Source organism: Pseudophryne corroboree, unplaced genomic scaffold, assembly GCF_028390025.1.
Source record: "Pseudophryne corroboree isolate aPseCor3 unplaced genomic scaffold, aPseCor3.hap2 scaffold_213, whole genome shotgun sequence".
Lineage (NCBI taxonomy): Eukaryota > Metazoa > Chordata > Amphibia > Anura > Myobatrachidae > Pseudophryne > Pseudophryne corroboree.
Window position 1 is genome coordinate 860254 of NW_026968774.1, and position 26959 is coordinate 887212.

The following is a 26959-nucleotide window of genomic DNA, read 5'->3' on the forward strand; positions in this document are numbered from 1 at the left end:
CTGCAGGGCCCACACCCTTTTACTTGCCGTACAGAGCAGCTCTGGAGCTGTTACAGTGCCCAGCTGCTGCAAGAAATCAGCTTGAATGCTTCAGGGGCTGGGGCATAGCCAACATGAGCCCCACACCGAAGGAGGGTGGAGGTGTTTAATGCGAACTAGGGGTCATCCAAGCGCCGCAAAAGGCCGCTATGCCCTGCATGCCCCTTTTCTCTTTTCATATGCAGACGAGGGTTGAAGCCAACTTTGACCCACTGCTTGGATGACATCACCGTATGCAAATCCATCTGCTGCAGGCCTTCCCCCAGGAATGCTTGCACTAGTTGTTGCATTTGGTTTGTTGTTTGGGGGTGCTTCATTATTAGGCAGCCTTCTGCCCTCCCATGTTCATCTGAAAATATGTGTTCTCCCTGCAGTTGTTGTCCCCAGATGAGAGTTCCCTTGTGCTGCCTCAGTTGAATCTCCTTTACTTGACAGAGATGTGCCTGAGCAGCGGCCCTCCCCAGCCCTATCCCAAATCATACTTATTTTGCATAGGAGATACCATGGTCATGAAGATTGTTCTCCCAGGGTGAGGTTCATTCATTGCATTCTGGGTATGCTGACCCCTGTGATTTCCCCAAATGTGGGAAACTCGACTGCATTATTTGTGGTAGTGGGGGACTGTGTTTGTGCTTTCCTCTGGTCAGCTCTGGTAAAAGTCAGATTTATTTGTCTCAGATCTTCCTCTAGCCTTGTTCTTCTTTCGAGAGTTCCCTTGTGCTGCCTCAGTTGAATCTCCTTCACTTGACAGGGGGGTACCCGAGCAGCGACCCTCCCCAGCTCTAGCCCAACTTCTACTTACCTGGCAGGTGAGATACTATGATCATGTAGGTGCTTTTCCCAGGGCAAGGCTCACCCATTGCACTCTGGGTGTGCTGCTCCTGCGATTTCCCCAAATGTGGGAAACTTGACTGCATAATTTGTGTTTCCCCTGGTCGGCTCTCGTATAATTCAGATCTCTTTGTCTCAGGTCTCTCTCCAGCCTAGTTTGCTGTCTGTTTCAACTTCTCTTTTCTTGAGCCGCTCCCTTCTATGCCCTTGCGCACTATCCTGACTTCTCCCGTCTGCTTACTTTGTGCCTTCCAATGCACAATGCAAACTACAGGTAGTGCTGCAGGGCCCACACCCTTTTACTTGCCGTTCAGAGCAGCTCTGGAGCTGTTACAGTGCCCAGCTGCTGCAAGAAATCAGCTTGAATGCTTCAGGGGCTGGGGCATAGCCAACATGAGCCCCACACCGAAGGAGGGTGGAGGTGTTTAATGCGAACTAGGGGTCATCCAAGCGCCGCAAAAGGCCGCCATGCCCTGCACGCCCCTTTTCTCTTTTCATATGCAGACGAGGGTTGAAGCCAACTTTGACCCACTGCTTGGATGACATCACCATATGCAAATCCATCTGCTGCAGGCCTTCCCCCAGGAATGCTTGTACTAGTTGTTGCATTTGGTTTGTTGTTTGGGGGTGCTTCAGTATTAGGCTGCCTTCTGCCCTCCCATGTTTATCTGAAAATATGTGTTCTCCCTGCAGTTGTTGTCCCCAGATGAGAGTTCCCTTGTGCTGCCTCAGTTGAATCTCCTTTACTTGACAGAGATGTGCCTGAGCAGCGGCCCTCCCCAGCCCTATCCCAAATCATACTTATTTTGCATAGGCGATACCATGGTCATGAAGATTGTTCTCCCAGGGTGAGGTTCATTCATTGCATTCTGGGTATGCTGACCCCTGTGATTTCCCCAAATGTGGGAAACTCAACTGCATTATTTGTGGTAGTGGGGGACTGTGTTTGTGCTTTCCTCTGGACAGGTCTGGTAAAAGTCAGATTTATTTGTCTCAGATCTTCCTCTAGCCTTGTTCTTCTTTCGAGAGTTCCCTTGTGCTGCCTCAGTTGGATCTCTTTCACTTGACAGGGGGGTGCCCGAGCAGCGACCCTCCCCAGCTCTAGCCCAACTCCTACTTACTTGCCAGGTGAGATACTATGATCATGAAGGTGCTTCTCCCAGGGCAAGGCTCACCCATTGCACTCTGGGTGTGGTGCCCCTGCGATTTCCCCAAATGTGGGAAGCTTGACTGCATAATTTGTGTTTCCCCTGGTCGGCTCTCGTATAATTCAGATCTCTTTGTCTCAGGTCTCTCTCCAGCCTAGTTTGCTGTCTGTTTCCACTTCTTTTTTCATGAGCCCCTCCCTTTTATACCCTTGTGCACTATCCTGACTTCTCCTCCTGTCTGCTTACTTTGTGCCTTCCAATGCACAATGCAAACTACAGGTAGTGCTGTAGGGCCCACACCCTTTTACTTGCCGTACAGAGCAGCTCTGGAGCTGTTACAGTGCCCAGCTACTGCAAGAAATCAGCTTGAATGCTTCAGGGGCTGGGGCACAGCCAACATGAGCCCCACACCGAAGGAGGGTGGAGGTGTTTAATGTGAACTAGGGGTCATCCAAGCGCCGCAAAAGGCCGCCATGCCCTGCACGCCCCTTTTCTCTTTTCATATGCAGACGAGGGTTGAAGCCAACTTTGACCCACTGCTTGGATGACATCACCGTATGCAAATCCATCTGCTGCAGGCCTTCCCCCAGGAATGCTTGCACTAGTTGTTGCATTTGGTTTGTTGTTTGGGGGTGCTTCAGTATTAGGCAGCCTTCTGCCCTCCCATGTTCATCTGAAAATATGTGTTCTCCCTGCAGTTGTTGTCCCCAGATGAGAGTTCCCTTGTGCTGCCTCAGTTGAATCTCCTTTACTTGACAGAGATGTGCCTGAGCAGCGGCCCTCCCCAGCCCTATCCCAAATCATACTTATTTTGCATAGGAGATACCATGGTCATGAAGATTGTTCTCCCAGGGTGAGGTTCATTCATTGCATTCTGGGTATGCTGACCCCTGTGATTTCCAAAATGTGGGAAACTCGACTGCATTATTTGTGGTAGTGGGGGACTGTGTTTGTGCTTTCCTCTGGTCAGCTCTGGTAAAAGTCAGATTTATTTGTCTCAGATCTTCCTCTAGCCTTGTTCTTCTTTCGAGAGTTTCCTTGTGCTGCCTCAGTTGGATCTCTTTCACTTGACAGAGGGGTGCCCGAGCAGCGACCCTCCCCAGCTCTAGCCCAACTCCTACTTACCTGCCAGGTGAGATACTATGATCATGAAGGTGCTTCTCCCAGGGCAAGGCTCACCCATTGCACTCTGATTTCCCCAAATGTGGGAAGCTTGACTGCATAATTTGTGTTTCCCCTGGTCGGCTCTCGTATAATTCAGATCTCTTTGTCTCAGGTCTCTCTCCAGCCTAGTTTGCTGTCTGTTTCCACTTCTTTTTTCATGAGCCCCTCCCTTTTATACCCTTGTGCACTATCCTGACTTCTCCTCCTGTCTGCTTACTTTGTGCCTTCCAATGCACAATGCAAACTACAGGTAGTGCTGCAGGGCCCACACCCTTTTACTTGCCGTACAGAGCAGCTCTGGAGCTGTTACAGTGCCCAGCTGCTGCAAGAAATCAGCTTGAATGCTTCAGGGGCTGGGGCATAGCCAACATGAGCCCCACACCGAAGGAGGGTGGAGGTGTTTAATGCGAACTAGGGGTCATCCAAGCACCGCAAAAGGCCGCCATGCCCTGCACGCCCCTTTTCTCTTTTCATATGCAGACGAGGGTTGAAGCCAACTTTGACCCACTGCTTGGATGACATCACCGTATGCAAATCCGTCTTCTGCAGAACTTCCCCCAGGAATGCTTGCACTAGTTGTTGCATTTGGTTTGTTGTTTGGGGGTGCTTCAGTATTAGGCAGCCTTCTGCCCTCCCATGTTCATCTGAAAATATGTGTTCTCCCTGCAGTTGTTGTCCCCAGATGAGAGTTCCCTTGTGCTGCCTCAGTTGAATCTCCTTTACTTGACAGAGATGTGCATGAGCAGCGGCCCTCCCCAGCCCTATCCCAAATCATACTTATTTTGCATAGGAGATACCATGGTCATGAAGATTACTCTCCCAGGGTGAGGTTCATTCATTGCATTCTGGGTATGCTGACCCCTGTGATTTCCCCAAATGTTAGAAACGCGACTGCTTTATTTGTTGGTAGTGGGGGACTGTGTTTGTGTTTTCCTCTGATCTCTGGTAAAAGTCAGATTTCTTTGTTTCAGATCTTCCTCTAGCCTTGTTCTTCTTTCGAGAGTTTCCTTGTGCTGCCTCAGTTGGATCTCCTTCACTTGACAGGGGGGTGCCCGAGCAGCGACCCTCCCCAGCTCTAGCCCAACTCCTACTTACCTGCCAGGTGAGATACTATGATCATGAAGGTGCTTCTCCCAGGGCAAGGCTCACCCATTGCACTCTGGGTGTGCTGCCCCTGCGATTTCCCCAAATGTGGGAAACTTGACTGCATAATTTGTGTTTCCCCTGGTCAGGTCTCGTATAATTCAGATCTCTTTGTCTCAGGTCTCTCTCCAGCCTAGTTTGCTGTCTGTTTCCACTTCTCTTTTCTTGAGCCGCTCCCTTCTATGCCCTTGCGCACTATCCTGACTTCTCCTCCTTTCTGCTTACTTTGTGCCTTCCAACGCACAATGCGAACTACAGGTAGTGCTGCAGGGCCCACACCCTTTTACTTGCCTTACAGAGCAGCTCTGGAGCTGTTACAGTGCCCAGCTGCTGCAAGAAATCAGCTTGAATGCTTCAGGGGCTGGGGCATAGCCAACATGAGCCCTACACCGAAGGAGGGTGGAGGTGTTTAATGCAAACTAGGGGTCAGCCAAGTGCCGCAAAAGGCCACCATGCCCTGCACGCCCCTTTTCTCTTTTCATATGCAGACGAGGGTTGAAGCCAACTTTGACCCACTGCTTGGATGACATCACCATATGCAAATCTATCTGCTGCAGGCCTTCCCCCAGGAATGCTTGCACTAGTTGTTGCATTTGGTTTGTTGTTTGGGGGTGCTTCAGTATTAGGCAGCCTTCTGCCCTCCCATGTTCATCTGAAAATATGTGTTCTCCCTGCAGTTGTTGTCCCCAGATGAGAGTTCCCTTGTGCTGCCTCAGTTGAATCTCCTTTACTTGACAGAGATGTGCCTGAGCAGCGGCCCTCCCCAGCCATATCCCAAATCATACTTATTTTGCATAGGAGATACCATTGTTATGAAGATTGTTCTCCCAGGGTGCGGTTCATTCATTGCACTCTGGGTATGCTGACCCCTGTGATTTCCCCAAATGTGGGAAACTCGACTGCATTATTTGTGGTAGTGGTGGACTGTGTTTGTGCTTTCCTCTGGTCAGCTCTGGTAAAAGTCAGATTTCTTTGTCTCAGATCTTCCTCTAGCCTTGTTCTTCTTTCGAGAGTTCCTTTGTGCTGCCTCAGTTGGATCTCCTTCACTTGACAGGGGGGTGCCCGAGCAGCGACCCTCCCCAGCTCTAGCCCAACTCCTACTTACCTGCCAGGTGAGATACTATGATCATGAAGGTGCTTCTCCCAGGGCAAGGCTCACCCATTGCACTCTGGGTGTGCTGCTCCTGCGATTTCCCCAAATGTGGGAAACTTGACTGCATAATTTGTGTTTCCCCTGGTCAGGTCTCGTATAATTCAGATCTCTTTGTCTCAGGTCTCTCTCCAGCCTAGTTTGCTGTCTGTTTCCACTTCTCTTTTCTTCAGCAGCTCCCTTCTATGCCCTTGCGCACTATCCTGACTTCTCCTCCTTTCTGCTTACTTTGTGCCTTCCAACGCACAATGCGAACTACAGGTAGTGCTGCAGGGCCCACAACCTTTTACTTGCCTTACAGAGCAGCTCTGGAGCTGTTACAGTGCCCAGCTGCTGCAAGAAATCAGCTTGAATGCTTCAGGGGCTGGGGCATAGCCAACATGAGCCCCACACCGAAGGAGGGTGGAGGTGTTTAATGCAAACTAGGGGTCAGCCAAGTGCCACAAAAGGCCACCATGCCCTGCACGCCCCTTTTCTCTTTTCATATGCAGACGAGGGTTGAAGCCAACTTTGACCCACTGCTTGGATGACATCACCATATGCAAATCTATCTGCTGCAGGCCTTCCCCCAGGAATGCTTGCACTAGTTGTTGCATTTGGTTTGTTGTTTGGGGGTGCTTCAGTATTAGGCAGCCTTCTGCCCTCCCATGTTCATCTGAAAATATGTGTTCTCCCTGCAGTTGTTGTCCCCAGATGAGAGTTCCCTTGTGCTGCCTCAGTTGAATCTCCTTTACTTGACAGAGATGTGCCTGAGCAGCGGCCCTCCGCAGCCATATCCCAAATCATACTTATTTTGCATAGGAGATACCATTGTTATGAAGATTGTTCTCCCAGGGTGCGGTTCATTCATTGCACTCTGGGTATGCTGACCCCTGTGATTTCCCCAAATGTGGGAAACTCGACTGCATTATTTGTGGTAGTGGTGGACTGTGTTTGTGCTTTCCTCTGGTCAGCTCTGGTAAAAGTCAAATTTCTTTGTCTCAGATCTTCCTCTAGCCTTGTTCTTCTTTCGAGAGTTCCTTTGTGCTGCCTCAGTTGGATCTCCTTCACTTGACAGGGGGGTGTCCGAGCAGCGACCCTCCCCAGCTCTAGCCCAACTCCTACTTACCTGCCAGGTGAGATACTATGATCATGAAGGTGCTTCTCCCAGGGCAAGGCTCACCCATTGCACTCTGGGTGTGCTGCCCCTGCAATTTCCCCAAATGTGGGAAACTTGACTGCATAATTTGTGTTTCCCCTGGTCGGCTCTCGTATAATTCAGATCTCTTTGTCTCAGGTCTCTCTCCAGCCTAGTTTGCTGTCTGTTTCCACTTCTCTTTTCTTGAGCCCCTCCCTTCTATACCCTTGTGCACTATCCTGACTTCTCCTCCCGTCTGCTTACTTTGTGCCTTCCAATGCACAATGCAAACTACAGGTAGTGCTGCAGGGCCCACACCCTTTTACTTGCCTTACAGAGCAGCTCTGGAGCTGTTACAGTGCCCAGCTGCTGCAAGAAATCAGCTTGAATGCTTCATGGGATGGGGCATGGCCAACATGAGCCCCACACCAAAGGAGGGTGGGGGTGTTTAATGCGATCTAGGGGTCATCCAAGCAGCGCAAAAGGCCGCCATGCCCTGCACGCCCCTTTTCTCTTTTCATATGCAGATGAGGGTTGAAGCCAACTTTGACCCACTGCTTGGATAACATCACCATATGCAAATCCATCTGCTGCAGGCCTTCCCCCAGGAATGCTTGCACTAGTTGTTGCATTTGGTTTGTTGTTTGGGGGTGCTTCAGTATTAGGCAGCCTTCTGCCCTCCCATGTTCATCTGAAAATATGTGTTCTCCCTGCAGTTGTTGTCCCCAGATGAGAGTTCCCTTGTGCTGCCTCAGTTGAATTAACTTTACTTGACAGAGATGTGCCTGAGCAGCGGCCCTCCCCAGCCCTATCCCAAATCATACTTATTTTGCATAGGAGACACCATGGTCATGAAGATTGTTCACCCAGGGTGAGGTTCATTCATTGCATTCTGGGTATGCTGACCCCTGTGATTTCCCCAAATGTGGGAAACTCGCCTGCATTATTTGTGGTAGTGGGGGACTGTGTTTGTGTTTTCCGCTGGTCAGCTCTGGTAAAAGTCAGATTTCTTTGTCTCAGATCTTCCTCTAGCCTTGTTCTTCTTTCGAGAGTTCCATTGTGCTGCCTCAGTTGGATCTCCTTCACTTGACAGGGGGGTGCCCGAGCAGCGACCCTCCCCAGCTCTAGCCCAACTCCTACTTACCTGCCAGGTGAGATACTATGATCTTGAAGGTGCTTCTCCCAGGGCAAGGCTCACCCATTGCACTCTGGCTGTGCTGCCCCTGCGATTTCCCCAAATGTGGGAAACTTGACTGCATAATTTGTGTTTCCCCTGGTCGGCTCTCGTATAATTCAGATCTCTTTGTCTCAGGTCTCTCTCCAGCCTAGTTTGCTGTCTGTTTCCACTTCTCTTTTCTTGAGCCGCTCCCTTCTATGCCCTTGCGCACTATCCTGACTTCTCCCGTCTGATTACTTTGTGCCTTCCAACGCACAATGCGAACTACAGGTAGTGCTGCAGGGCCCACACCCTTTTATTTGCCTTACAGAGCAGCTCTGGAGCTGTTACAGTGCCCAGCTGCTGCAAGAAATCAGCTTGAATGCTTCAGGGGCTGGGGCATAGTCAACATGAGCCCCACACCGAAGGAGGGTGGAGGTGTTTAATGCGAACTAGGGGTCATCCAAGCGCCGCAAAAGGCCGCCATGCCCTGCATAACCCTTTTCTCTTTTCATATGCAGATGAGGGTTCCAGCCAACTTTGGCCCACTGCTTGGATGACATCACCGTATGCAAATTCGTCTCCTGCAGACCTTCCCCCAGGAATGCTTGTACTAGTTATTGCATATGGTTTGATATTTGATGGTGCTTCAGTATTAGGCAGCCTTCCGCCCTCCCATGTTCATCTGAAAAGATGTGGTCTCCCTGCAGTTGTTGTCCCCAGACGAGAGTTCCCTTGTGCTTCCTCAGTTGAATCTCCTTAACTTGACGGGGGAGGGGCTGCCCGAGCAGCCACCCTCCCCAGCCCTATCCCAACTCATACTTATTTTGCATATGAGATCTCTATATCATGAAGATTGTTCTCACAGGGTGAGGTTCATCCATTATATTTTAAAATAGGAAGGTTCAAATTACATATTTGAATTGATCTATGTGCTGGATTCAAATGTCCCCCCCCCCTTCCTTTCTCAATTGTGCCCGTCAGCAGCTATTCTAAGGTTGCTGCCAATGGGTGTGACACATTAATTTCTTCTGTGGGGTACACTGGACTCCACAAGGATTCACATTGGGGTGTAGAGTAGGATCTTGATCTGAGGCACCAACCGGCTCAAAGCTTTTGACTGTTCCCAAGATGCTCAGCGCATTCTCCTCTATAACCCCGCTTCCATGAACAGGGAGCTCAGTTTGTAGTTGTTGCCTTCAGTAGCAGGCCACTTAACAGGGGCCTGCCTCAAGCAGCCTATTCTTAGCTATTAATTTTGACAAGAAAAGAAGAACTTTTTTTATGAGAATCTACAAGGGCTGCAGCAGGCTAGGTCTAATAGACATCTTTACTGCAGCTTCATCACTCCCAGCGGCACTGTATACTCCCGTGCCCTGGTTGCTGGGTCACTGCAGCGGAGGCTCCGGTTTCTTCCTAAGGTCAGTCACACACAATGTAACACCCCGGTATAACAAGTGTGTAAACTATGTGGAACAGGTCAGGGATACCTTGATGGACTATTCCTCCTTCAGCAGCAGCTCTTCTCTATTCCTGGCAGAGAGGCAAGGTTTCCCCAGACACAAAGAAAGGCAGGCAGGGCTTTGTATGAAAGAATAAATGGTTTACCACATAACTCAGAAAAGGAACTGATTACAGTAGGGAAGGGAAAGATTTGATTCAAGCAACTTAAACACAGACACCATATACACTTTAAGTCATTACACAAATGGTAATATAACTAAATCTGAGATTAATACTATGTTGCTTAGTAATAGAAATCAACTTATGCAGACAATATTTAAGTCCCAGATAACATTGGTGTCACTGCAGGGAGTCTCTATGTGCACGTTGGGGCCCGGTTATGTTGTTACATAGTTATATGCAGCTATTGTCTCCTTTAGCTGTGAACAAAATATTGTAGCTCTGTGTAGTAAAGATGATTGTTTAAAACAAACTGGAGCTGCTTCCCATGTAAATCGCTGCATAGGTATAGTAAATATAGGATAATGTCCTTTGCAGTGGAGTAGGTTTCAGTATAAATATGGATTTATCTCACCCAGTCAATAGATGTTTCTGAGGCAGTTTCCCCTCAGATGTAGGCCAGTCAGCATTGGTATAAAGGCTTTATACTCTCCTGTCTCTGACACTTGCTGTGCACTCTCTTGGCTGAGAGTGTCATGGCGTTCTTACTTGTTAATTGCTGCACTTCCACTGCTGTATTTTGCACTACTGCTTACTCTCTCATGCAATTTTCAGCTTATTTGTCTCCCCTCTCTCAGCTGCTCATCTCTGCGTAATGGCGTCGCCAGCTCTTTCCTCACCATGGCTCCAACTGACTTCTCAAACTGCTGTTCAATTTTCTTTTAAATAAACTTTATTTAAAATGGCACAGGCAACTACACTGTTGTCAAAAATGTCCTTGTTGTTATGGGATATCACACGTGCCCCCCCCCCAAAACATGCGTGTCCTCACGCATTTTGGTTTTATCCCTATATAAACTTCTCACTATATCCAGTCACATTCATTAGTGAACACAGATTATGTCTGAAACATTAACATTTATCAACATTTTTAACATCAGTATCTGATAGGTATAATTCCTTTTGTGCTATAGTACATTAACACATGCTCCTGGAGCAATCGGTTGAAATCTGGACAGTATATGGTCTTGAAAAGTTTGTCTAGGAAACCTCAACCCCCCTGCCATGGATGAGTATTGAACTCTTTCTAAACTGTCTTTGGGACATGCTGTACAAAACTGCAGCTGACTATGGTGGTTTTCTGTTTTGCAAGCCCTAGTCTTCTTGCCTCCTTGTCGGTGACAAACCACCTTAGTCTGCTGTAAATACATTTTATGAGCCTCTTCCATTCCATCTTGGGATTCAGTATCACAGCTGGTTTGGGACAATGGATTCTGGAGAGAAAGAGGCAGCAAGGTTCTTCTTACAGAACAGGTTGGACAGTTTCGGCACCATCTCTTGATGTCTTCCCTCATTTCAACCCAAAAGAACTTTTTCCAGATGCTTGTTTCCATCCTTTTGCACCCAGGGTGACCTGACTTGTCGTGATATTCTTCAAGCACATAACAAGCACTTTGTCTTGGAATTACAAGTTGACTGATCCTATAATGAGTATTAGGATCCACACTACATCGAACCAACTGTCCTTTCTCTTCAAACAGCCTTTCTCGCTGTCTCAACAACTTCAGGAGTTCTGGCGAGGATTCTTGCCTTTGTCGCTTGGTCAGGTATTTCCCAATCTTCAGTAAGGCTTTGAGGTGTCTTATCATCTGACTTTTATCTTGCAGGTGGTCAAAACTGGTTCCTTGAATAGGTTGCTCACAGTTTCTAGAACTGGATGCTATATTATTCATGCCTAACATTGAAGCATTCTTTCGGATAATCTGGACACTGGAGATGGGCATTTCTATCATTATTTGGCTAGCCTTATTTTTTTCATGTTCCTCTCTTACAGATAATTCTGTTATCATTCTTCCCTTTTGTTTGGCTATCCCAGGTTGAAGGCCTTGTTTCTCCTGGAGCTTGTCAGTTTGAAACTCTCCTTGGAGTGCTGCTACGAGCTCCTCACAGCAGTTCCGCAACACATTCATGCCCACTATCACTGGAGGCAATCCATCATCTTGGGCAGTGGTGATGATGAAGCCTTGCTGTGGTAGCACTGTTCGTCCGATTTGAATTTCAGCTTCCGAGTATCCTTTGCAAGGGATGCAGTGCCCATTGCTTGCAATCGGGTTTATCAATGTGGAAGTTGACGGAAACATCTGTTCCTCAGTCCAATGCTGCTCAAACTGTGTTGCTTGTATTGTGGTCACTTGTGATCCAGTGTCTAAGAGAGCGGGCATTGAGACTCCATTGATGCAAACTTGAACCACCGGGCTTTGGCTAACATAACGGGTTAACCACATGAATTTGGAGTTTAAATGATCTGGCTGCTCAAATTCTCTCTTAATTTGTCCGCTTCCTTCACAGCTTTGAAAAATGGGTCGCCTTTGGGAGGCAAAGTGGTTGGAAAAAAGTGTCTCCCTGTTTCTATGTAGGTCCCATTGGGAACTGTTCAGTGGTCTCCTCTCCTGGCACCATTCCATTTCTTCATGGAGCAGTGCCTGCTGTCTCTTCAGAATCTGCAGGTCTCTGCGCATCTCTGTCACACCACGTGTCAGTTCAGCCAGCAGACTTCGTAACTCACTAGAAGAGTCAAATATGCATGTCTTTGAACATGGCACTGTCACTCCTTTTACTGTAGGTGGGTAAGTAGCTCCTTTAAAACTTGACTCCTGGGCATCAGAATTCTCTTGATACCGTGGCATCTCTGGAATAGACTCTTGTGGAACAGCCCCTGAAGTAAGACTGGAGCCTAGAACTTTAATCGCAGCCTCTTTAAAATCCAGGAATGTGCTTCCAGGCTTCTGCAATCTCAATAGTCGCAGCTGAGTTTTACAAATTCGCCCCTTGCACCTTCAGTGAACTGGTCCAATAACATTTTCTCTTTGTCATGCACTTGCTCAGGGTCTGCTTGCTGAACATCTCTGAGTGCTTCCTGCAAGCTGAGGGCATAGCCCCGTAGTGACTCTCCTGGTTGTTGCTTTCGAGCAAAGAAGTGCATTTTAAGTTCTGACACTGTCCTTGTGTCAAATGTGGTAGCAAGCCTGTTGAGGATCTGGTCCACAGTCTTCTTCTCTTCAGTAGGCCAGGAAGTAACCTCTCTAAGTGCAAGCCCTTTCAACTGTCCCATCAAGATCTCCACCTTTTGCTGCTCTTTCAGCGGGTACAGACGAAACAAAGACTGCAGTAGTATCCTCATCAGTTTATTTTTGTCAATTACCATTTTAATAATCGGGTAAAGAAAATTAAGTGGATTTTTGAAAGAAAACAATACTGTCAATATACTATTAAAACAAATTAAAATGGTAAAAGTTATTGTACTTTAAGTAAAAATAAAAGAGCAAAAATATCAATCCCAGTTTTGGATTACTTTAATTAACAAAAAAAAATGCATATAGCAGAGGATAGTTTCAATCTGCCTACCTCTGGGCTATGGACCCAGCATGCTTCCATTACAGTACTCTGCTGCACATGTAATTGCAAGAGATCCTGAAGCACTCACTCATCATGGGAAAGTACCAATGTGTTTCTTCATTGGTTGATGGAAGAAACATCTTACAAAAACTCTCCAGATTATTGACTATTTAAAGTTTTTCTTGGAAACGTTCTAGATGAATGCTTATCAGCCTTTGTCAGTATGTACTTTTGCAAAGTGTCGCTGTGGCGCAATCAGTTAGTGTGTACGGCTATTAACCAAAAGGTTGGTGGTTCAATCCCACCCAGGGACGTAATTGACCTTGTTATCAGATTTTGGTGATCTTTAAGTAGACAAGTCAAAATTTCAAAAACCCCTGTTATGGTGTAGGGTACCTGGCCTTCTCTGATGTAATCAGAGTTAGATTTGATTCAGTGATTTTATAAAAACAGCTAGGAAGCACAATTTAGCAGTGGGTTGCAGAGAAAAAGAAAAATGCTGGCAGAAAAATCCAATTGAGTGATTAAACAGCTCTTCATTTTCTGGCTTTATTTTTATGATAACAAATTTGTTCTCTGAAAAGTGTCCACAAAGCCAAGTATCTGATTAACATCTTTGTAGGGATGGTTTTTCACCTATTACTAAATTAAACTTGCTTCATTGGAAAGGCAGCAAGATGTATCCTCATTTCAATATCTACGGAAATAATACAGGTTGACACCATGAAACATTAACGCCACTGCATCTTTGCTGTTTTCTCATGTGGAAGTCTGTTTAATGTGAAAACAAGGTGATCTCTAATTAGCACACAGGTAAGGAATTAAGAAAATCTTTATTTAAGGGTGAAGATGTTTCTCACAAAATCGTTGCCCCAATGCATCATTGAAATCCAAGCTGGAAAGATGATTTTAATATATTACTTGAACATTTTATATTGCTCTTCTGGTGATAATGTAGTTTGTTTTTGTCAATTACCATTTTAATAATCGGGTAAAGAAAATTAAGTGGATTTTTGAAAGAAAACAATACTGTCAATATACTATTAAAACAAATTAAAATGGTAAAAGTTATTGTACTTTAAGTAAAAATAAAAGAGCAAAAATATCAATCCCAGTTTTGGATTACTTTAATTAACAAAAAAAAATGCATATAGCAGAGGATAGTTTCAATCTGCCTACCTCTGGGTTATGGACCCAGCATGCTTCCATTACAGTACTCTGCTGCACATGTAAGTGCAAGAGATCCTGAAGCACTCACTCATCATGGGAAAGTACCAATGTGTTTCTTCATTGGTTGATGGAAGAAACATCTTACAAAAACTCTCCACATTATTGACTTTTTAAAATGTTTCTAGGAATCGTTCTAGATGAATGCTTATTAGCCTTTGTCAGTATGGACTTTTGCAAAGTGTTGCTGTGGTGCAATCAGTTACTGCGTAAGGCTATTAACCAAAAGGTTGGTGGTTCAATCCCACCCAGGGACGTAATTGACCTTGTTATCAGATTTTGGTGATCTTTATGTAGACAAGTCAAAATTTCGAAAACCCCTGTTATGGTGTAGGGTACCTGGCCTTCTCTGATGTAATCAGAGTTAGATTTGATTCAGTGATTTTATAAAAACAGCTAGGAAGCACAATTTAGCAGTGGTTTGCAGAGAAAAAGAAATATGCTGGCAAAAAAATCCAATTGAGTGATTAAATAGCTCTTCATTTTCTGGCTTTATTTTTATGCTAACAAATTTGTTCTCTGAAAAGTGTCCACAAAGCCAAGTATCTGATTAACATCTTTGTAGGGATGGTTTTTCACCTATTACTAAATTAAACTTGCTTCATTGGAAAGGCAGCAAGGTGCATCCTCATTTCAATATCTACTGAAATAATACAGGTTGACACCAGGAAACATTAACGCCACTGCATCCTTGCTGCTTTCTCATGTGGAAGTCTGTTTAATGTGAAAACAAGGTGATATCTAATTAGCACACAGGTAAGGAATTAAGAAAATCTTTATTTAAGGGTGAAGATGTTTCTCACAAAATCGTTGCCCCAATGCATCATTGAAATTCAAGCTGGAAAGATGATTTTAATATATCATTTGTACATTTTGTATTGCTCTTCTGGTGACAATGTAGTTTGTTTTTGTCAATTACCATTTTAATAATCGGGTAAAGAAAATTAATTGGATTTTTGAAAGAAAACAATACTGTCAATATACTATTAAAACAAATTAAAATGGTAAAAGTTATTGTACTTTAAGTAAAAATAAAAGAGCAAAAATATCAATCCCAGTTTTGGATTACTTTAATTAACAAAAAAAAATGCATATAGCAGAGGATAGTTTCAATCTGCCTACCTCTGGGTTATGGACCCAGCATGCTTCCATTACAGTACTCTGCTGCACATGTAAGTGCAAGAGATCCTGAAGCACTCACTCATCATGGGAAAGTACCAATGTGTTTCTTCATTGGTTGATGGAAGAAACATCTTACAAAAACTCTCCACATTATTGACTTTTTAAAATGTTTCTAGGAATCGTTCTAGATGAATGCTTATTAGCCTTTGTCAGTATGGACTTTTGCAAAGTGTTGCTGTGGCGCAATCAGTTACTGTGTAAGGCTAATAACCAAAAGGTTGGTGGTTCAATCCCACCCAGGGACGTAATTGACCTTGTTATCAGATTTTGGTGATCTTTATGTAGACAAGTCAAAATTTCAAACCCCCTCTTATGGTGTAGGGTACCTGGCCTTCTCTGATGTAATCAGAGTTAGATTTGATTCAGTGATTTTATAAAAACAGCTAGGAAGCACAATTTAGCAGTGGGTTGCAGAGAAAAAGAAATATGCTGGCAAAAAAATCCAATTGAGTGATTAAACAGCTCTTCATTTTCTGGCTTTATTTTTATGCTAACAAATTTGTTCTCTGAAAAGTGTCCACAAAGCCAAGTTTCTGATTAACACCTTTGCAGGGATGGTTTTTCACCTATTACTAAATTAAACTTGCTTCATTGGAAAGGCTGCAAGATGCATCCTCATTTGAATATCTACTGAAATAATACAGGTTGACACCAGGAAACATTAACGCCACTGCATCCTTGCTGCTTTCTCATGTGGAAGTCTGTTTAATGTGAAAACAAGGTGATATCTAATTAGCACACAGGTAAGGAATTAAGAAAATCTTTATTTAAGGGTGAAGATGTTTCTCACAAAATCGTTGCCCCAATGCATCATTGAAATTCAAGCTGGAAAGATTATTTTAATATATCACTTGTACATTTTGTATTGCTCTTCTGGTGACAATGTAGTTTGTTTTTGTCAATTACCATTTTAATAATCGGGTAAAGAAAATTAAGTGGATTTTTGAAAGAAAACAATACTGTCAATATACTATTAAAACAAATGAAAATGGTAAAAGTTATTGTACTTTAAGTAAAAATAAAAGAGCAAAAATATCAATCCCAGTTTTGGATTACTTTAATTAACAAAAAAAAACGCATATAGCAGAGGATAGTTTCAATCTGCCTACCTCTGGGCTATGGACCCAGCATGCTTCCATTACAGTACTCTGCTGCACATGTAATTGCAAGAGATCCTGAAGTACTCACTCATCATGGGAAAGTACCAATGTGTTTCTTCATTGGTTGATGGAAGAAACATCTTACAAAAACTCTCCAGATTATTGACTACTTAAAGTTTTTCTAGGAAACGTTCTAGATGAATGCTTATTAGCCTTTGTCAGTATGTACTTTTGCAAAGTGTCGCTGTGGCGCAATCAGTTAGTGTGTACGGCTATTAACCAAAAGGTTGGTGGTTCAATCCCACCCAGGGATGTAATTGACCTTGTTATCAGATTTTGGTGATCTTTAAGTAGACAAGTCAAAATTTCAAAAACCCCTGTTATGGTGTTGGGTACCTGGCCTTCTCTGATGTAATCAGAGTTAGATTTGATTCAGTGATTTTATAAAAACAGCTAGGAAGCACAATTTAGCAGTGGTTTGCAGAGAAAAAGAAATATGCTGGCAAAAAAATCCAATTGAGTGATTAAACAGCTCTTCATTTTCTGGCTTTATTTTTATGCTAACAAATTTGTTCTCTGAAAAGTGTCCACAAAGCCAAGTATCTGATTAACATCTTTGTAGGGATGGTTTTTCACCTATTACTAAATTAAACTTGCTTCATTGGAAAGGCAGCAAGATGCATCCTCATTTCAATATCTACTGAAATAATACAGGTTGACACCAGGAAACATTAACGCCACTGCATCCTTGCTGCTTTCTCATGTGGAAGTCTGTTTAATGTGAAAACAAGGTGATATCTAATTAGCACACAGGTAAGGAATTAAGAAAATCTTTATTTAAGGGTGAAGATGTTTCTCACAAAATCGTTGCCCCAATGCATCATTGAAATTCAAGCTGGAAAGATGATTTTAATATATCACTTGTACATTTTGTATTGCTCTTCTGGTGACAATGTAGTTTGTTTTTGTCAATTACCATTTTAATAATAGGGTAAAGAAAATTAAGTGGATTTTTGAAAGAAAACAATACTGTCAATATACTATTAAAACAAATTAAAATGGTAAAAGTTATTGTACTTTAAGTAAAAATAAAAGAGCAAAAATATCAATCCTAGTTTTGGATTACTTTAATTAACAAAAAAAAATGCATATAGCAGAGGATAGTTTCAATCTGCCTACCTCTGGGCTATGGACCCAGCATGCTTCCATTACAGTACTCTGCTGCACATGTAATTGCAAGAGATCCTGAAGCACTCACTCATCATGGGAAAGTACCAATGTGTTTCTTCATTGGTTGATGGAAGAAACATCTTACAAAAACTCTCCAGATTATTGACTATTTAAAGTTTTTCTTGGAAACGTTCTAGATGAATGCTTATCAGCCTTTGTCAGTATGTACTTTTGCAAAGTGTCGCTGTGGCGCAATCAGTTAGTGTGTACGGCTATTAACCAAAAGGTTGGTGGTTCAATCCCACCCAGGGACGTAATTGACCTTGTTATCAGATTTTGGTGATCTTTAAGTAGACAAGTCAAAATTTCAAAAACCCCTGTTATGGTGTAGGGTACCTGGCCTTCTCTGATGTAATCAGAGTTAGATTTGATTCAGTGATTTTATAAAAACAGCTAGGAAGCACAATTTAGCAGTGGGTTGCAGAGAAAAAGAAAAATGCTGGCAGAAAAATCCAATTGAGTGATTAAACAGCTCTTCATTTTCTGGCTTTATTTTTATGATAACAAATTTGTTCTCTGAAAAGTGTCCACAAAGCCAAGTATCTGATTAACATCTTTGTAGGGATGGTTTTTCACCTATTACTAAATTAAACTTGCTTCATTGGAAAGGCAGCAAGATGTATCCTCATTTCAATATCTACGGAAATAATACAGGTTGACACCATGAAACATTAACGCCACTGCATCTTTGCTGTTTTCTCATGTGGAAGTCTGTTTAATGTGAAAACAAGGTGATCTCTAATTAGCACACAGGTAAGGAATTAAGAAAATCTTTATTTAAGGGTGAAGATGTTTCTCACAAAATCGTTGCCCCAATGCATCATTGAAATCCAAGCTGGAAAGATGATTTTAATATATTACTTGAACATTTTATATTGCTCTTCTGGTGATAATGTAGTTTGTTTTTGTCAATTACCATTTTAATAATCGGGTAAAGAAAATTAAGTGGATTTTTGAAAGAAAACAATACTGTCAATATACTATTAAAACAAATTAAAATGGTAAAAGTTATTGTACTTTAAGTAAAAATAAAAGAGCAAAAATATCAATCCCAGTTTTGGATTACTTTAATTAACAAAAAAAAATGCATATAGCAGAGGATAGTTTCAATCTGCCTACCTCTGGGTTATGGACCCAGCATGCTTCCATTACAGTACTCTGCTGCACATGTAAGTGCAAGAGATCCTGAAGCACTCACTCATCATGGGAAAGTACCAATGTGTTTCTTCATTGGTTGATGGAAGAAACATCTTACAAAAACTCTCCACATTATTGACTTTTTAAAATGTTTCTAGGAATCGTTCTAGATGAATGCTTATTAGCCTTTGTCAGTATGGACTTTTGCAAAGTGTTGCTGTGGTGCAATCAGTTACTGCGTAAGGCTATTAACCAAAAGGTTGGTGGTTCAATCCCACCCAGGGACGTAATTGACCTTGTTATCAGATTTTGGTGATCTTTATGTAGACAAGTCAAAATTTCGAAAACCCCTGTTATGGTGTAGGGTACCTGGCCTTCTCTGATGTAATCAGAGTTAGATTTGATTCAGTGATTTTATAAAAACAGCTAGGAAGCACAATTTAGCAGTGGTTTGCAGAGAAAAAGAAATATGCTGGCAAAAAAATCCAATTGAGTGATTAAATAGCTCTTCATTTTCTGGCTTTATTTTTATGCTAACAAATTTGTTCTCTGAAAAGTGTCCACAAAGCCAAGTATCTGATTAACATCTTTGTAGGGATGGTTTTTCACCTATTACTAAATTAAACTTGCTTCATTGGAAAGGCAGCAAGGTGCATCCTCATTTCAATATCTACTGAAATAATACAGGTTGACACCAGGAAACATTAACGCCACTGCATCCTTGCTGCTTTCTCATGTGGAAGTCTGTTTAATGTGAAAACAAGGTGATATCTAATTAGCACACAGGTAAGGAATTAAGAAAATCTTTATTTAAGGGTGAAGATGTTTCTCACAAAATCGTTGCCCCAATGCATCATTGAAATTCAAGCTGGAAAGATGATTTTAATATATCATTTGTACATTTTGTATTGCTCTTCTGGTGACAATGTAGTTTGTTTTTGTCAATTACCATTTTAATAATCGGGTAAAGAAAATTAATTGGATTTTTGAAAGAAAACAATACTGTCAATATACTATTAAAACAAATTAAAATGGTAAAAGTTATTGTACTTTAAGTAAAAATAAAAGAGCAAAAATATCAATCCCAGTTTTGGATTACTTTAATTAACAAAAAAAAATGCATATAGCAGAGGATAGTTTCAATCTGCCTACCTCTGGGTTATGGACCCAGCATGCTTCCATTACAGTACTCTGCTGCACATGTAAGTGCAAGAGATCCTGAAGCACTCACTCATCATGGGAAAGTACCAATGTGTTTCTTCATTGGTTGATGGAAGAAACATCTTACAAAAACTCTCCAGATTATTGACTACTTAAAGTTTTTCTAGGAAACGTTCTAGATGAATGCTTATTAGCCTTTGTCAGTATGTACTTTTGCAAAGTGTCGCTGTGGCGCAATCAGTTAGTGTGTACGGCTATTAACCAAAAGGTTGGTGGTTCAATCCCACCCAGGGATGTAATTGACCTTGTTATCAGATTTTGGTGATCTTTAAGTAGACAAGTCAAAATTTCAAAAACCCCTGTTATGGTGTTGGGTACCTGGCCTTCTCTGATGTAATCAGAGTTAGATTTGATTCAGTGATTTTATAAAAACAGCTAGGAAGCACAATTTAGCAGTGGTTTGCAGAGAAAAAGAAATATGCTGGCAAAAAAATCCAATTGAGTGATTAAACAGCTCTTCATTTTCTGGCTTTATTTTTATGCTAACAAATTTGTTCTCTGAAAAGTGTCCACAAAGCCAAGTATCTGATTAACATCTTTGTAGGGATGGTTTTTCACCTATTACTAAATTAAACTTGCTTCATTGGAAAGGCAGCAAGATGCATCCTCATTTCAATATCTACTGAAATAATACAGGTTGACACCAGGAAACATTAACGCCACTGCATCCTTGCTGCTTTCTCATGTGGAAGTCTGTTTAATGTGAAAACAAGGTGATATCTAATTAGCACACAGGTAAGGAATTAAGAAAATCTTTATTTAAGGGTGAAGATGTTTCTCACAAAATCGTTGCCCCAATGCATCATTGAAATTCAAGCTGGAAAGATGATTTTAATATATCACTTGTACATTTTGTATTGCTCTTCTGGTGACAATGTAGTTTGTTTTTGTCAATTACCATTTTAATAATAGGGTAAAGAAAATTAAGTGGATTTTTGAAAGAAAACAATACTGTCAATATACTATTAAAACAAATTAAAATGGTAAAAGTTATTGTACTTTAAGTAAAAATAAAAGAGCAAAAATATCAATCCTAGTTTTGGATTACTTTAATTAACAAAAAAAAATGCATATAGCAGAGGATAGTTTCAATCTGCCTACCTCTGGGTTAAGGGGCCCAGCATGCTTCCATTGCAGTACTCTGCTGCACATGTAAGTGCAAGAGAACCTGAAGCACTCACTCATCATGGGAAAGTACCAATGCGTTTCTTCATTGGTTGATGGAAGAAACATCTTACAAAAACTCTCCAGATTATTGACTTTTTAAAGTTTTCTAGGAAACGTTCTAGATGAATGCTTATTAGCCTTTGTCAGTATGTACTTTTGCAAAGTGTCTCTGTAGTGCAATCGGTTAGTGTGTTTGGTTATTAACCAAAGGGTTGGTGGTTCAATCCCACCCAGGGATGTTATTGACCTTGTCATCAGATTTTGGTGATCTTTAAGTAGACAAGTCAAAATTTCAAACCCCCTCTTATGGTGTAGGGTACCTGGCCTACTCTGATGTAATCAGAGTTAGATTTGATTAAGTGATTTTATCAAAAAACAGCTAGGAAGCACAATTTAGCAGTGGTTTGCAGAGAAAATGAAATATGCTGGCAGAAAAATCCAATTGAGTGATTAAACAGCTCTTCATTTTCTGGCTTTATTTTTATGCTAACTAATTTGTTCTCTGAAAAGTGTCCACAAAGCCAAGTATCGGATTAACATCTTTGTAGGGATGGTTTTTCACCTATTACTAAATTAAACTTGCTTCATTGGAAAGGCAGCAAGATGCATCCTCATTTCAATATCTACTGAAATAATACAGGTTGACACCAGGAAACATTAACGCCACTGCATCCTTGCTGCTTTCTCATGTGGAAGTCTGTTTAATGTGAAAACAAGGTGATATCTAATTAGCACACAGGTAAGGAATTAAGAAAATCTTTATTTAAGGGTAAGATGTTTCTCACAAAATCGTTGCCCCAATGCATCATTGAAATTCAAGCTGGAAAGATGATTTTAATATATCATTTGTACATTTTGTATTGCTCTTCTGGTGACAATGTAGTTTGTTTTTGTCAATTACCATTTTAATAATCGGGTAAAGAAAATTAATTGGATTTTTGAAAGAAAACAATACTGTCAATATACTATTAAAACAAATTAAAATGGTAAAAGTTATTGTACTTTAAGTAAAAATAAAAGAGCAAAAATATCAATCCCAGTTTTGGATTACTTTAATTAACAAAAAAAAATGCATATAGCAGAGGATAGTTTCAATCTGCCTACCTCTGGGTTATGGACCCAGCATGCTTCCATTACAGTACTCTGCTGCACATGTAAGTGCAAGAGATCCTGAAGCACTCACTCATCATGGGAAAGTACCAATGTGTTTCTTCATTGGTTGATGGAAGAAACATCTTACAAAAACTCTCCACATTATTGACTTTTTAAAATGTTTCTAGGAATCGTTCTAGATGAATGCTTATTAGCCTTTGTCAGTATGGACTTTTGCAAAGTGTTGCTGTGGCGCAATCAGTTACTGTGTAAGGCTATTAACCAAAAGGTTGGTGGTTCAATCCCACCCAGGGACGTAATTGACCTTGTTATCAGATTTTGGTGATCTTTATGTAGACAAGTCAAAATTTCAAACCCCCTCTTATGGTGTAGGGTACCTGGCCTTCTCTGATGTAATCAGAGTTAGATTTGATTCAGTGATTTTATAAAAACAGCTAGGAAGCACAATTTAGCAGTGGGTTGCAGAGAAAAAGAAATATGCTGGCAAAAAAATCCAATTGAGTGATTAAACAGCTCTTCATTTTCTGGCTTTATTTTTATGCTAACAAATTTGTTCTCTGAAAAGTGTCCACAAAGCCAAGTTTCTGATTAACACCTTTGTAGGGATGGTTTTTCACCTATTACTAAATTAAACTTGCTTCATTGGAAAGGCAGCAAGATGCATCCTCATTTGAATATCTACTGAAATAATACAGGTTGACACCAGGAAACATTAACGCCACTGCATCCTTGCTGCTTTCTCATGTGGAAGTCTGTTTAATGTGAAAACAAGGTGATATCTAATTAGCACACAGGTAAGGAATTAAGAAAATCTTTATTTAAGGGTGAAGATGTTTCTCACAAAATCGTTGCCCCAATGCATCATTGAAATTCAAGCTGGAAAGATGATTTTAATATATCACTTGTACATTTTGTATTGCTCTTCTGGTGACAATGTAGTTTGTTTTTGTCAATTACCATTTTAATAATCGGGTAAAGAAAATTAAGTGGATTTTTGAAAGAAAACAATACTGTCAATATACTATTAAAACAAATGAAAATGGTAAAAGTTATTGTACTTTAAGTAAAAATAAAAGAGCAAAAATATCAATCCCAGTTTTGGATTACTTTAATTAACAAAAAAAAACGCATATAGCAGAGGATAGTTTCAATCTGCCTACCTCTGGGCTATGGACCCAGCATGCTTCCATTACAGTACTCTGCTGCACATGTAATTGCAAGAGATCCTGAAGTACTCACTCATCATGGGAAAGTACCAATGTGTTTCTTCATTGGTTGATGGAAGAAACATCTTACAAAAACTCTCCAGATTATTGACTACTTAAAGTTTTTCTAGGAAACGTTCTAGATGAATGCTTATTAGCCTTTGTCAGTATGTACTTTTGCAAAGTGTCGCTGTGGCGCAATCAGTTAGTGTGTACGGCTATTAACCAAAAGGTTGGTGGTTCAATCCCACCCAGGGATGTAATTGACCTTGTTATCAGATTTTGGTGATCTTTAAGTAGACAAGTCAAAATTTCAAAAACCCCTGTTATGGTGTAGGGTACCTGGCCTTCTCTGATGTAATCAGAGTTAGATTTGATTCAGTGATTTTATAAAAACAGCTAGGAAGCACAATTTAGCAGTGGTTTGCAGAGAAAAAGAAATATGCTGGCAAAAAAATCCAATTGAGTGATTAAACAGCTCTTCATTTTCTGGCTTTATTTTTATGCTAACAAATTTGTTCTCTGAAAAGTGTCCACAAAGCCAAGTATCTGATTAACATCTTTGTAGGGATGGTTTTTCACCTATTACTAAATTAAACTTGCTTCATTGGAAAGGCAGCAAGATGCATCCTCATTTCAATATCTACTGAAATAATACAGGTTGACACCAGGAAACATTAACGCCACTGCATCCTTGCTGCTTTCTCATGTGGAAGTCTGTTTAATGTGAAAACAAGGTGATATCTAATTAGCACACAGGTAAGGAATTAAGAAAATCTTTATTTAAGGGTGAAGATGTTTCTCACAAAATCGTTGCCCCAATGCATCATTGAAATTCAAGCTGGAAAGATGATTTTAATATATCACTTGTACATTTTGTATTGCTCTTCTGGTGACAATGTAGTTTGTTTTTGTCAATTACCATTTTAATAATAGGGTAAAGAAAATTAAGTGGATTTTTGAAAGAAAACAATACTGTCAATATACTATTAAAACAAATTAAAATGGTAAAAGTTATTGTACTTTAAGTAAAAATAAAAGAGCAAAAATATCAATCCCAGTTTTGGATTACTTTAATTAACAAAAAAAAATGCATATAGCAGAGGATAGTTTCAATCTGCCTACCTCTGGGTTAAGGGGCCCAGCATGCTTCCATTGCAGTACTCTGCTGCACATGTAAGTGCAAGAGAACCTGAAGCACTCACTCATCATGGGAAAGTACCAATGCGTTTCTTCATTGGTTGATGGAAGAAACATCTTACAAAAACTCTCCAGATTATTGACTTTTTAAAGTTTTCTAGGAAACGTTCTAGATGAATGCTTATTAGCCTTTGTCAGTATGTACTTTTGCAAAGTGTCTCTGTGGTGCAATCGATTAGTGTGTTTGGTTATTAACCAAAGGGTTGGTGGTTCAATCCCACCCAGGGATGTTATTGACCTTGTCATCAGATTTTGGTGATCTTTAAGTAGACAAGTCAAAATTTCAAACCCCCTCTTATGGTGTAGGGTACCTGGCCTACTCTGATGTAATCAGAGTTAGATTTGATTAAGTGATTTTATCAAAAAACAGCTAGGAAGCACAATTTAGCAGTGGTTTGCAGAGAAAATGAAATATGCTGGCAGAAAAATCCAATTGAGTGATTAAACAGCTCTTCATTTTCTGGCTTTATTTTTATGCTAACTAATTTGTTCTCTGAAAAGTGTCCACAAAGCCAAGTATCGGATTAACATCTTTGTAGGGATGGTTTTTCACCTATTACTAAATTAAACTTGCTTCATTGGAAAGGCAGCAAGATGCATCCTCATTTCAATATCTACTGAAATAATACAGGTTGACACCAGGAAACATTAACGCCACTGCATCCTTGCTGCTTTCTCATGTGGAAGTCTGTTTAATGTGAAAACAAGGTGATATCTAATTAGCACACAGGTAAGGAATTAAGAAAATCTTTATTTAAGGGTGAAGATGTTTCTCACAAAATCGTTGCCCCAATGCATCATTGAAATTCAAGCTGGAAAGATGATTTTAATATATCACTTGTACATTTTGTATTGCTCTTCTGGTGACAATGTAGTTTGTTTTTGTCAATTACCATTTTAATAATAGGGTAAAGAAAATTAAGTGGATTTTTGAAAGAAAACAATACTGTCAATATACTATTAAAACAAATTAAAATGGTAAAAGTTATTGTACTTTAAGTAAAAATAAAAGAGCAAAAATATCAATCCTAGTTTTGGATTACTTTAATTAACAAAAAAAAATGCATATAGCAGAGGATAGTTTCAATCTGCCTACCTCTGGGTTAAGGGGCCCAGCATGCTTCCATTGCAGTACTCTGCTGCACATGTAAGTGCAAGAGAACCTGAAGCACTCACTCATCATGGGAAAGTACCAATGTGTTTCTTCATTGGTTGATGGAAGAAACATCTTACAAAAACTCTCCACATTATTGACTTTTTAAAATGTTTCTAGGAATCGTTCTAGATGAATGCTTATTAGCCTTTGTCAGTATGGACTTTTGCAAAGTGTTGCTGTGGCGCAATCAGTTACTGTGTAAGGCTAATAACCAAAAGGTTGGTGGTTCAATCCCACCCAGGGACGTAATTGACCTTGTTATCAGATTTTGGTGATCTTTATGTAGACAAGTCAAAATTTCAAACCCCCTCTTATGGTGTAGGGTACCTGGCCTTCTCTGATGTAATCAGAGTTAGATTTGATTCAGTGATTTTATAAAAACAGCTAGGAAGCACAATTTAGCAGTGGGTTGCAGAGAAAAAGAAATATGCTGGCAAAAAAATCCAATTGAGTGATTAAACAGCTCTTCATTTTCTGGCTTTATTTTTATGCTAACAAATTTGTTCTCTGAAAAGTGTCCACAAAGCCAAGTTTCTGATTAACACCTTTGCAGGGATGGTTTTTCACCTATTACTAAATTAAACTTGCTTCATTGGAAAGGCTGCAAGATGCATCCTCATTTGAATATCTACTGAAATAATACAGGTTGACACCAGGAAACATTAACGCCACTGCATCCTTGCTGCTTTCTCATGTGGAAGTCTGTTTAATGTGAAAACAAGGTGATATCTAATTAGCACACAGGTAAGGAATTAAGAAAATCTTTATTTAAGGGTGAAGATGTTTCTCACAAAATCGTTGCCCCAATGCATCATTGAAATTCAAGCTGGAAAGATTATTTTAATATATCACTTGTACATTTTGTATTGCTCTTCTGGTGACAATGTAGTTTGTTTTTGTCAATTACCATTTTAATAATCGGGTAAAGAAAATTAAGTGGATTTTTGAAAGAAAACAATACTGTCAATATACTATTAAAACAAATGAAAATGGTAAAAGTTATTGTACTTTAAGTAAAAATAAAAGAGCAAAAATATCAATCCCAGTTTTGGATTACTTTAATTAACAAAAAAAAACGCATATAGCAGAGGATAGTTTCAATCTGCCTACCTCTGGGCTATGGACCCAGCATGCTTCCATTACAGTACTCTGCTGCACATGTAATTGCAAGAGATCCTGAAGTACTCACTCATCATGGGAAAGTACCAATGTGTTTCTTCATTGGTTGATGGAAGAAACATCTTACAAAAACTC

The 26959-nt window shown here is 40.9% G+C and overlaps 13 non-coding genes across 13 annotated transcripts; all 13 read left to right on the forward strand.

The window, feature by feature from the left end:
• Window positions 1–517: 517 nt before the first annotated feature.
• On the forward strand, window positions 518–681 carry LOC135006535 (U1 spliceosomal RNA). The gene has a single exon (XR_010206722.1). It is a non-coding gene; the product is annotated as a U1 spliceosomal RNA (small nuclear RNA).
• Window positions 682–833: 152 nt separating this feature from the next.
• LOC135006427 (U1 spliceosomal RNA) lies at window positions 834–996 on the forward strand. Its single transcript, XR_010206627.1, has one exon. It is a non-coding gene; the product is annotated as a U1 spliceosomal RNA (small nuclear RNA).
• Window positions 997–1667: 671 nt separating this feature from the next.
• Window positions 1668–1831, forward strand: LOC135006630 (U1 spliceosomal RNA). The gene has a single exon (XR_010206805.1). It is a non-coding gene; the product is annotated as a U1 spliceosomal RNA (small nuclear RNA).
• A 152-nt stretch (window positions 1832–1983) lies between these two features.
• On the forward strand, window positions 1984–2146 carry LOC135006532 (U1 spliceosomal RNA). The gene has a single exon (XR_010206721.1). It is a non-coding gene; the product is annotated as a U1 spliceosomal RNA (small nuclear RNA).
• A 674-nt stretch (window positions 2147–2820) lies between these two features.
• Window positions 2821–2983, forward strand: LOC135006368 (U1 spliceosomal RNA). Its single transcript, XR_010206570.1, has one exon. It is a non-coding gene; the product is annotated as a U1 spliceosomal RNA (small nuclear RNA).
• A 972-nt stretch (window positions 2984–3955) lies between these two features.
• LOC135006538 (U1 spliceosomal RNA) lies at window positions 3956–4120 on the forward strand. Its single transcript, XR_010206724.1, has one exon. It is a non-coding gene; the product is annotated as a U1 spliceosomal RNA (small nuclear RNA).
• A 149-nt stretch (window positions 4121–4269) lies between these two features.
• On the forward strand, window positions 4270–4432 carry LOC135006456 (U1 spliceosomal RNA). The gene has a single exon (XR_010206654.1). It is a non-coding gene; the product is annotated as a U1 spliceosomal RNA (small nuclear RNA).
• A 674-nt stretch (window positions 4433–5106) lies between these two features.
• Window positions 5107–5270, forward strand: LOC135006390 (U1 spliceosomal RNA). Its single transcript, XR_010206591.1, has one exon. It is a non-coding gene; the product is annotated as a U1 spliceosomal RNA (small nuclear RNA).
• Window positions 5271–5422: 152 nt separating this feature from the next.
• LOC135006462 (U1 spliceosomal RNA) lies at window positions 5423–5585 on the forward strand. Its single transcript, XR_010206660.1, has one exon. It is a non-coding gene; the product is annotated as a U1 spliceosomal RNA (small nuclear RNA).
• A 674-nt stretch (window positions 5586–6259) lies between these two features.
• Window positions 6260–6423, forward strand: LOC135006392 (U1 spliceosomal RNA). The gene has a single exon (XR_010206592.1). It is a non-coding gene; the product is annotated as a U1 spliceosomal RNA (small nuclear RNA).
• Window positions 6424–6575: 152 nt separating this feature from the next.
• On the forward strand, window positions 6576–6738 carry LOC135006439 (U1 spliceosomal RNA). The gene has a single exon (XR_010206637.1). It is a non-coding gene; the product is annotated as a U1 spliceosomal RNA (small nuclear RNA).
• Window positions 6739–7412: 674 nt separating this feature from the next.
• On the forward strand, window positions 7413–7576 carry LOC135006415 (U1 spliceosomal RNA). The gene has a single exon (XR_010206615.1). It is a non-coding gene; the product is annotated as a U1 spliceosomal RNA (small nuclear RNA).
• A 152-nt stretch (window positions 7577–7728) lies between these two features.
• LOC135006522 (U1 spliceosomal RNA) lies at window positions 7729–7891 on the forward strand. Its single transcript, XR_010206712.1, has one exon. It is a non-coding gene; the product is annotated as a U1 spliceosomal RNA (small nuclear RNA).
• Window positions 7892–26959: the final 19068 nt, after the last annotated feature.